Source organism: Cupressus sempervirens, chromosome 6 (assembly GCF_028749045.1).
Source record: "Cupressus sempervirens isolate cs-2001-9-10 chromosome 6, ASM2874904v1, whole genome shotgun sequence".
Lineage (NCBI taxonomy): Eukaryota > Viridiplantae > Streptophyta > Pinopsida > Cupressales > Cupressaceae > Cupressus > Cupressus sempervirens.
This window is the reverse complement of record NC_143123.1, coordinates 702,632,615-702,644,220: the sequence shown is the minus strand read 5'-3', so window position 1 is coordinate 702,644,220 and position 11,606 is coordinate 702,632,615.

Genomic DNA, 11,606 nt, shown 5'->3' with positions numbered 1-11,606 from the left:
GTTAATTCGTGATTATAACCCTTTAGTTGATTTTGTATGTGTTCTTCTATGGTGGGTTTTCATATGTTGTTTTATGAGTCCTTGGTGTATTTTCTATTAATTAAGTCTAATTAAAAAGATTAAATTAATGGTTTAATCTAATAGAAAATTAATATGATATCTTTAATATTTAATTATATTTAATTAATTGAGAAATTAATTAAATAAAAAGAATTAAATTTGGAGATAAATGTTTAAGGATAAATTTAGAGCGTGATAATATTTATTTAATTTAATAATAATATATTTAGAGTTCATTTTTAAATAAATGATAAATATTATTGTTATTTAAGTTAATTAAATATTCTATCAATTAAGTTTCTAAAATAAATTAAAAAGTGAAAAGATATTAATTATTAAAAAGTTGTAAAATCGCATGATGCATGCATGAGATTAAATAAAAGAAATTAATTAAAAAGATAAAATAAGTGAAAATAATAATGTTATTTTAATTTCATAAGTGCACATGGGATTAAAAGTAATTAATTAATTTAAAATAGAAGTCAAGTGGAAAATTAAATAAAGTTATTTAATAATTCAATTTAATGTGCATAAAAAGATGAATGCAAGATAAAGCAAAGATTAATAAAAGTTAATTTCGAGTTGAGACTTGTGAGCAAGGAGTCCTCTTGGGTGAATGCCCAATTAGTGCCCAATTTGAGGAGAAAACTCCTTATCATAACTTTGGGGTTCATTTTTGAGGGACCTTGAATTTTGGAGACATGAATTTTGGGAGACAAATTTTGGAAGTGAATTTCTGAAGGAGAATTCTAGAAAATATTTACAGAGAAGAGTTATTGAAGGGGAGCGAATTCTCTCATAGGTTTTTGAGGATTTCATATTAGCATCAGGATCAAGTAGGGTCTTGTGTTTTGATCATTGATTATTTACGCAATTTCCCTATTTCCTCTCTTCTTCATGTCTTTGGATTGTAGACCTGAATTCTCTATGATGAATGTTTAAACATTTCAATATTAGAATTTATCAGATGTTTGTCAATTAACTTCTGTATACATAGGATTTAAACGGGAAGGGTTGAATCTAAGACTGAAACTCTAAATTTGGATGGTTGAATTCAAATGGAGAAATCTTGTTTTAAAAAAATAAATAAATCCATATTGTATTTATTGATAATGCTGGAAATTCAACTTAAATGTATATATATATATATATATATATATATATATATATATATATATATATATATATATATATATATAAAGTTATTGGGGAAAAAAATGTTTTAAATAATATATATACAATATTTATGTTAAAAATATATATTATAATTTATAAACGTTATTTTAAATAAAAATGTTTCTTTTAAAATATATATATATATATATATATATATATATATATATATATATATATTATGGGGGGGGAGGGAATTACCCCATGCCCCACCCCCTGTCATGGCTTTGTGCAACAGTACCTACACCGCAGGTACTGTGATGTCAGGTACCAAGTACCTACCACCACAGGCCCTGCGACTATAGGACTATGGCAAGCCGCAAGCCTTTGTTATAAGCCGACAAGCTTAAAAACACTGTTTGATTTTTATTTTAATTTTTTTAATATAATTTTTATATTATGTTTTTAATAATATTTAAATTATTAAATTTTAATATTATTTTATATAATGTTTTAATTAATAGTTAATTATTAATTATTAATATTGTTTTATCAATAATATTTATTAACAATTTTTAATAATTAATTAAATATTAATTATATAGTTATTAGTTTGATCAAATATAATATTATTTATTTATTTAATAATGAAAATTAGATAATTAGGTGGAAATTATTTAATTTCGACTTTACTGAATTGCAATTATTGAAATTCAATGAGGAATATTTTAAATGATTTTTTTTTAAAAGAATATATATATATATATATATATATATATATATATCCTTTATTATAGGTAATTGACTTAAAAATAAATTGGGGTAATTCTATATTTTAATTGATTAAATGAATGAGTTAAACTATAGGGTAAATGGAGAATCTTTTTACTTAAAACATACACTAAAATGAAAACTATCACCTTATGTTTAACTCAACTGTAAGTTTTTTAAATCAAACATAAACTATGAGATTATCCTATTTTCTGTGTGATGTCTATGCTTTAGGGTTTTGGGGTTGATTAGATGTTGACCAGTTTTAGGTTGTTACTAGAGGCTCGGGGCTTATGTGATTGTGTTGTCATGCTGGTTTGATCTCAATCTTTTCATACCAACCATGGTAATGTAATTAAGTATGCTCTATAACATGTTTGTATGTATTGTTTATTATTGCTTTCCAGTTTCCTTGTATGAAGTTGAGGTGTAAGTATTTGAGTTACTTGACTTAACCATTTTGAGGCATCGATCAGTTATATTTGATTTGTTTTCCAGTCACCTTGAGAAGCTAAGGTGTTTTAAATGATTTGTTCTTGATGATGTCATGTTGTGACATGTTTGACTTGACCATTTTGGAGTCTTCGATCAGCATTGTGATTTATTATTGGGATACTTTTTGGTTGCTCGTTGGAGAACCGTTGGATATTTTGTCTTATCATTGATGCCTTCAAATGCTGATAGAGAAATGTTGTGATCTTTATGATTATCATTTGATGCTTTCCAATTTCTCATGGAGAACTTATGTGAATATTGTGGCTTATCTTTTAATGCTTTCTAGTTGCTTATATAGGGCTGAGGTGATTTTTGTGATTTGTGATTTCATGAGCCTAGGGTAGGTTATCTATGTGTAGTGTCAGGAAGTGGCTTGCAATGGGGGACGGGGGACCTGAAGTGGCTCTGAGGATGACTCATTGTAAGTTTTTTTTTTAAATAAGTGATAACATTACACTAAATACTAACTTAAATGAACCTAATAAGATTAATTGTATGTTCTCACCCATGCCTCGAGTGCTAGTGTAGACTAGGATGGGAGTTGAGAGAACGCTTGGTTATGACCTTGCATTCTATAGAATGCCTCGTCAGTACGAGAGGATACTAGTGGCCACAAGATTATTGGGGAACGGAGATTCCTGAGGGATTGCTCAGGTAACTTCCAATGTGATTCATGTGATGAAACTTTCCCACTTACATAGTAGGTTTCCTACGTGTCTTTGTGTGCCTCTAGGTCTAGATGTCTATCTATGTTGGAACCTTTGAGTTAGTTTACTTTTAGGATTTCCTGGACTTAGAGAGTACTTTTATTATGTGGTTTGATATCCTATTTGGGACTTGAGACTATCTCCTCAGCACGGTGGGAGTGGACCATTTAGGTTCCATGCGGTCGAGTGGTAGTGCTTTTCCACTCTTACCATTGAGATCCATCCGTGGTCACCGTGGTTGGAGCTTTCTTGGTTGGCATTTACCTTCATTCTGTTCATGGATTATTATGATGGATGGTTAGATTTTATGATGGATGTTTTATCATTATGGATGTATGGATGTATCATGTATGATGAATGATTTCATTTATTTTACTATACTTTTTATCATGGATTTGAGGATGATGTATCTTTATTTTTACATATGTATATTCTTTTAAGCCTTTCATACCCTATGACATGTATAGTGGATGATTAAGCATTCTGAATTAATTTTCCAAGAGGCATTCGGAACAAATGTATATTATGGACATTGGACTTTCTTAATATTCTTTCATGAGGATGTGGTAGTTGTTAGACTTAGAATTAGTTAAATTTAAATGTGACTCAACGTCTTGGGATCCTTAAGGGATGTAACTTGTTATGTATGTTTGTTGATGATTACATGTTATTGCTTCCGCTACTATGTGTTTGATGTGTATGATCTATCTTTCTTGTTTAAAAAAAAAATGTTTAGCAAACTTAGTAAAACTTTAGGTTAATTCTTTTGAATCCCTTAGCGAGGTGTTACATTTAATATAATTCCTCATCTTTTTCCCTTAGGGTTTTTTCTAGGGATGATTTGTCCAAAAATATTGTCTTCTTTGTGTTGCTTATTTATTTTCATATTTTATTGGTGAATTTGTAGTTGTGTTATTTTTTATATTAGCTGTGAATTAATTTTTGATAGTTAAATAATCATTTAAGATAGGAGATTAATAATAAGTGACTATAATAGTAATTTTAAAAGGTAACAACCTATTTAGAATTTCTTTGGGTATCACAAGAGGGATAAGTTTATTTCCTTGAAGAATGTAGAGATGCATCATCCATTGCGATGTCAAGCTAGAAAATATACTTTTAGATGTGGATTTTTCTGCAAACATTTTGGAAAAAATGAGAGGATCTAGTGGGTATTTGGCTCCACAATGGTTGTTTTCCTTTCTAATAACTATGAAGGAATATGTATATAGCTTCAATATGAGCATGCTAGAAATTATCTTAGGTTGGCGAAATAATGACATTTAGTGTGCAAGAATCTCAATACTACTTTTTGACATGGGAAATAACACAAATTAACATTGGAAACATTATTGGTATTTTTTATAAATGAGATGTAGAGATAGCGGTGTTAATTATGTGAGAAGAGAAACTGTGGTAAGCATTTTGTGCATTCAAAGGATGAGAATGAGAGGTTAAGCATATGCCAAGTTGTTCAAATATTATAAGGACAATCAGAGGATGACATGGAAGCAAAGTCCCTACAAGAACTCACTAATGATTATTGAGTATAATGAAATTCAACAAGGTGAGGATATTGAATTATTGAACTTACAACTATTTTAGTTATTGTTATTAGTAGCTAAAAATTGTTTAGCAAAATATTTCAAGTTGTTATTTGTAGATCTATGTTTGTAAGAGATGTGATATTTTTATAAGAAGTTGAATATTAATAGTAGTTTTAATTGTTAAATTATTAGTCCCTATCGTAAGGCAGAGACTATAGTTTTTTATGGCTTTTCCAGCATTAGTTGGCTCTTGGAAAATGTGTAGTATGCAAAAATCTTTCTCTAAATCTATAGTTTTATGGGAACTTGAAATTTTATTGACATCATTAAATTTTTTTAAAATTGTCAATTGGTTGAGGCTATTTTCCTAATGTTCTTTTCCTATTTTTAATTGGGAATTTCATAATAAAAATGTTTAAGTTGCAATTGGCATTTTTTACCACAACAACGTGGGTGGAATGCATGGTATTGGGAATTTCATTTTGTATATTCATAGACAAATGTCAATGTAATGACTAAAGAGGAAGATAACTGGTTTAGTAAGGTTTATATGCATGTATCTATGTGTAAGTAGATTGAAGAGTTTTTGCATCAATTCATGTGCCAATACTTTTTCAAATAGGGAAACATTTTCAATTATTCCCATTAAAGTATGTGTTGTTGTAGAAGCTTAGTAGTCTTTCTATTAAAAAATGGATATTTTTGTGTAAGTTTGAAATAAAAATAAATTTTTGTTTTTTCCTTTTTTCTTTTAATTTAATTTTGATTTTATCATTGGCTATTTTCTATTTTGCTAGTAGTTTTCTCCTTTTTCCTTCTGAAATTTTGATAAAAACTAACAGTGTACATGGATGTTATGGAAATTTTCCAAATGGCATACTCTTGACCAATAAAAATGTTATTTGCATAGCTACAATGGTTTTTGTTGGCATGCAACAAGACATGTAGATGTCTATCCTAATTAACATTTTTTTAACATGTAACAGATCTTTAAGAATACTTTTGCCCTTTTATTTTCATCTACAAAAACTTGAGGTAAGGAAATCCTCATTTTTATCTTATGCAACAGTGAATTCAAGAAATGCTCCAAAATTTGTCCAAACAAAGTCATGTCTAACATTTGGATGTAATGTTATGTAGAAGATCTCAAGCCAGGGTTTTTGTTGCAAGCTAATCCATCCAACTTTAAGAGCGTTAGTTGTGTACTTTGAAATCTTTTTAACAATTATGGCATGGGAACTTTGTTTAGAGGATGGTTGCACACATTGGTGTGATACCTATTTAGGGTGCGATTAAATTTGAATTGTGTAAATTATTCAAGATATTCTATGTTTACATAGTTGAATCAAAATATAATAGTTTGATATACATGGCAGGATTTGATATCCATAGAGTTTATCGCTGACATAAATTTGTACTCGTTGGAGAGTTTGAAATTTATCATAAATTGTTCATTTACATAACAAAAGTAGTATTAAGGTTTAGTATTGAGTAGGATGGATCCCTGGATATAGTATTGGGGTTTAAATTCTTTTATGATAGATCTTTGAATATTTGTTCGAAATTACAACTTAGCATTGTTTAGGCTGGACTTTTGAATATTTGTTTTCTGGCTCAAGAATTTAGTTGTAGTTGTATTGGTTGCCACTCTTTCTTTTGAACCAATGTGTCTTTTAAAATAGTCTATTTATTGTAAAGGTTTTATGATTCTTCAAAAATAAAATTTATATTAATCTATTTACAAAATGTTAAAATATATTGACAAAATTATTTAGATTGGTGCTTTTGATTTTATAGATACACTAGTGAAATTTGCTTTCTTTGAGAAAATATTTGATGATATTTACAAATATATACAATATCAAAGGAGAAGTTCTCCAAGGCAGTAAAGTTGGGTTTAAGCTTTGCAGTAGGTTGCATTACAGTCGTCTCTAGCATTGCTATTTCCCAACCACCAGAAAATTTGGTTTCATTCCTTAGTTCTAGTGGTGGTGCATGTATTCTTTGCTTCTCTTGACCTTTCCATTTAATTTATACAAAACATCATCCAATGCTCCATTTTACTTTCTTTGAGGCTTGCAATGTCGATGGGATAAGAAATTGTGTATTATTTTTTCAAGTACAACAACTGAAATTTAGATTTTAGACGACTTCTTAGGTGAATTTCGTAAACAGTTTCATCACTGCAAGTAAAACCAATTTTTTAGTTTATTATAAAGAATTTTTGAAATAATGTCGCTTTCTAGTTTGTGAATTGAAGTGTTGCATAAAATGGCCACGGATAAACAAAGTGGCAAAGAACCTGAACTGAGAGACAAAGAGGGCACTCAAGCTGTAGAATTATTATCGTTTCAAACAAATGAATATTAGTACACATGGTAAGTGCAATATCAAATCTGATGTCATGTGTTTGGTTTTGGGCAAAAGTATGTCACTTATAATTACTTTCTTGAATTACTAGGTGGTAGCTTTAGTAGTCCAGCAATTACGAGCTATGTAATTAGGATCTCAGACTTATTTTTCAATGTAGTCTTTAATAAGCCAATGGCCTATTAGGTAGCCTAAGTGCCAGCACAAATTACTATTAGTCTTTGTGTTTGGATCAATTCTATTTAGTGAGAGTTGTTCCTCTAGGATTTTATCCAATGCTTCACTTTCCAATATTTTTAAATTGTACTTTACCGTAGCCAATATATTGTAGCTTGAAACTGATTCGAACATGACTATCATGTCAAATTTTGAACACTATCCACCAATAGTCCTTTGTTAGTGGAATAACTTGTTTGGAGTATGTGTACATTATTTCTAAATTTGAATTAACGACCTAGTTCATTATTGAAATTACTTGATGCTTCTCCAAGAGAGATTATTTTATTTTCCAATATGTTGTGAACATTTCCTTCTATTTTCCTCAAATTTGAATGATCTTTTCATCTTCAATAATTTTGAAAGATAAAGTTTTTCTTTCCTCAAATTCCAATGAACCTTCGATCTTCCTCAAATTCTAACGATCCTTTCATCTTAGTTAAAAATTGTTCATTTCCATTCTAAGTGAGAAATAACTTGTCCTTCTATAGCAATTCCTTCTTTACTTTTGTTCTTGCTCCACTTTTATTTTTGGAGTATCTATTGAACTATCTATGAATCATTCATTCTATATCTATTTATTGGACTATTTATGAATCTCACATACTATATACATTATCCAAAGATTTCATCATTTGATTATCTTTAACTATGAAAATTTTCCATCCACTATTTTCATTTTGACTATAAGACTAATCATAAAGGCTTTGACTAAATCATATTCCAATACTGACTATCTATGAAACTCTCATATTACATATATTCTCCCTCTGGCTAAGCAGGGACTCCAGCTGCACCCCTGTGTAGCCCTTGTTATCTTATGATGTCTAAGAACTTGAATGGATTTTTTTCTCTATACTATATGTTAGTGTATTTAGAGAACTACTTGAATGGATTTTTTTTCTCTCTATATTATATGTTAGTGTATTTAGAGAACTACATCATTTTATAGCATGGGACAATTTTTTTAGTTTATCAAATTTAATTTAAATAGGGATAGAAAAAAAAATTAAATCATTTATATTTCTTATTATTATTTTCATCATAATGAATCATGTTCATAAATATTTTGTAATTCAATATTTTGTTTGGTGATAATATTCAATGAAAACTACGATAATATTAGTATTAGCGTTTTTCATCTAAAAATAGTCATTCCAAATGAAATGGTAGTGACAGTGCTCGTAGGATAATTATGATTACTTTGTTAATAATGTTTTTCTTCCTTCTATAATTTATTTCATTTTCAATAATCCCCCAAGAGCTTGTCTAATAGAAAACCCATCATTTTCCCTCACACATATTAGTTTAGAACACATCATGTCATTGTAAAGGTAAATAGGGTTATCTAAAGGATATGTTTTGTCGGCATAACTAATACATAAATTGTTGAGAGTGTTTGGGTACAAGTTTTTTGACAAGAAGATTAGTTATTTTGTTGTCATTGATGTCAACTTAGTGTTGTGCTAATCGATAGTGTTCCATACATGATTTGATAAGTGTTTAAGTAGTTGATTATAGTGTTGTGGAAGGAATTGGAGTGTGTGATTCTTATGGGATCCTCAAATATGTCTCTAGATATTATACTTTGGTTTGCAGAGGTTTTCAACATGCATGGAGAGAGATATGATTGATTGAAGGTTGATAGAAAAATTAGAAGAACAAACAATGGCAGAAGATAAATTATTTGATTAGTCCACCAAAGAAGTGTAGCTTCATGTGTTGCAGTTCAATCCAAATTATCTTGACTCAACCATGATATTTTTGTTGTAATAATTAGATGATTACATACTAGAATGAATAGTTAGAAAGAGCAAAACATCATTTTGTACAAGTTGGTGAAGTATATTGAATTCTTGGTGTTTGATCCTCAACCAGTAATGATGTGGTTGGTTAAGGTAAATATATTTATGTTCTAGGTGTCATGATGATGTAGAAGATTTATTGTGTAATGATTATTTGGCTTTACATCAATCAAGGTGATTACTATTGTAATACAATTGTGGCACACTTGGTTGAAGAGTGAATATTAAAAAAATGAAATTAGAATGTAATTTGTTTGTAAAAGTGTAAGTGGCCAACCTAGTTAGGAAAATGTATTTATATCCAATTTTCATAGATTGTGAAGAAGTAGTTCATGAATGCTAGGGTTCAATCAAGAGAATGGAGTGGAGATCCTACAAGAGAACCAAATATTGAGCCTAATTGGATATGTACTAGCAAAGGGGAAGTGTTGTTCACATATCTCTATTGTACACGTAGAATCCTAACAGGTTCGTCAAGAGAATTCCCTAAACTAGGTAGATACAAACATGTCTAAAGTTGAAATCCTCTAACTAGGTGGGTACTAGAGTCTAAAATCCCTTAACTAGGTTAATCCTAATAGGGCTAAAGATAAATCCCTTAATTGAGTGACTCCTAATAGGTTCTTTCTCCTAACAAAGCATTGTAAAGCTCGTAACAAGGCTAAGCCTTTATCAAGGTGTACTTTAAAAGAGTGTAAATTATTGTGGGTACTAGTTTCCAACATGGTTTTTTCCTTTGACCAAGAATTTTCATGATAAAAATAGGTGAGTTACATATTTGGATGACCTTTTATTTGTTTCATTTTTTATTGTTGCAAAAGTTATAAGTCAATGAATGTTGTTAAATGGTTGATGAAAACTTTGGATTTGGTAGATTACTGATTCATTCTCCCCCTCTTAGTAATATTGGACCTTATTGTACTAACAATTAATACCATAGCATTGGTCCTATTTCTGGTAATATTTAAAATGTGGGGAAAAGATCAAATGATCAAGAAAGAAGTACTAGGGTGAAAGCAAGAAGTTGGGTCTCAATTTCGCGGATTGAGATCGTGCTCTTTTAGAAATGGGCACCCATTTTTTTAAAAATGGGTTCTCGTATTAGGCTCAGCTGCTTGATCCAAAATTCAAAAAATGGGGACCCATTTTTTTAAAAATTTGGTGCCTGGTTTTCATTTTCAAAAAAAGGGTACCCATTTTTGAAAAAAATAAAAAAATTTGAATGTTTTAGAAATAGGTACCCGTTTCTAAAAGATTCAATTTTTTTTATTTTTTTGGGGGATTTTAAATGTGTTTTAAATGTCAATTTTACTTTTTCAAAATGGGCACCCATTTTTATAATTTTAAATAATAGGTACCTATTTCTTACAACATGGGGTGAGATTTTTTTCTCCTGCCTCAGATTTTGATTCGGGATAGGCTTGGTGTGACCAAGTATATGCCTTGACCTCTCAAGATTTGGCTAAGGCATTGAACTAAAAAATTCACACCTTGTCATAATTTTTAGAGGGTCTTCCCAATTAAATTTTTTTAATGAAACAAAAACCCATTAGAGTTCTCATTGTCCTAATTTCATAAATATAAAGTTTAAAGTGTGATGATGTTATTTACTATTTTTGCATTATTTTTAAATCAAAGGTGGTACCTAAATGTAAAATAGAGAGGTTCACTAAAACTTTAATGACTTTTTTATTTTATGATTTTTCATAAATTAATTTATATGTCATCAATCTACATACAATTCTTTTAAAGTTTTAAAATAAAATAAAAATTGAAAAAAGTGAAATTTTGATCAAATTATGGTGTTCCTACACGAGAGGCTTTTAAATTTATCTTTATAGCTAATTAATAATTAATGATAAATAAAATCACTCAATAAAAAATTAAGGAAAAATATTATCATCAATCTTAGGTGTATTAGATAACTCCCTTTAAAATGATTTACAAAATTATTTATTTGTGTCAAATTACGGTGTTCATACACAAGTGTAGTATGGTCTTGAAATAGACATTTTTAAAAAGTAGTTCTTAAGGATCCATACCAAAAAATATATATCATATGGGTACACAAATAAATTACATATTCGAAAAGTAGATTCTGAACAATACAATTTTTATTTCTGAAGTTTTTTTATATTTAATATCTAAATGCCTCAAATTTTGACATCAATTAACAAGAAATTTTTAAAATAGGAAAAACACTTCCACTTTTTGCCCAAAAGTGAGACCCAACTTCTTGCACTTACCCATGCCTATAATGAATTCCTTAAAATGAGACTTCTTTAATTATTTGGGTGGTTGGGACTTACCACCCATTTTGGATTTGAGCTAGATTTTTGCAATGCTATTAAGATAAAATTCCTTGTACATCTTGAAATAATTTTGACTAGCCTCCTTAAAAATCCTCTCCATCACACTAGCACTAGGAATGCCTAAAGTTTGAGCAATACTTTCAGTGATGATTTTTTGCTATTACCTTTTCATTGGTGGTTCAAACTTCCTACTCTCTAGGATCATAAAAC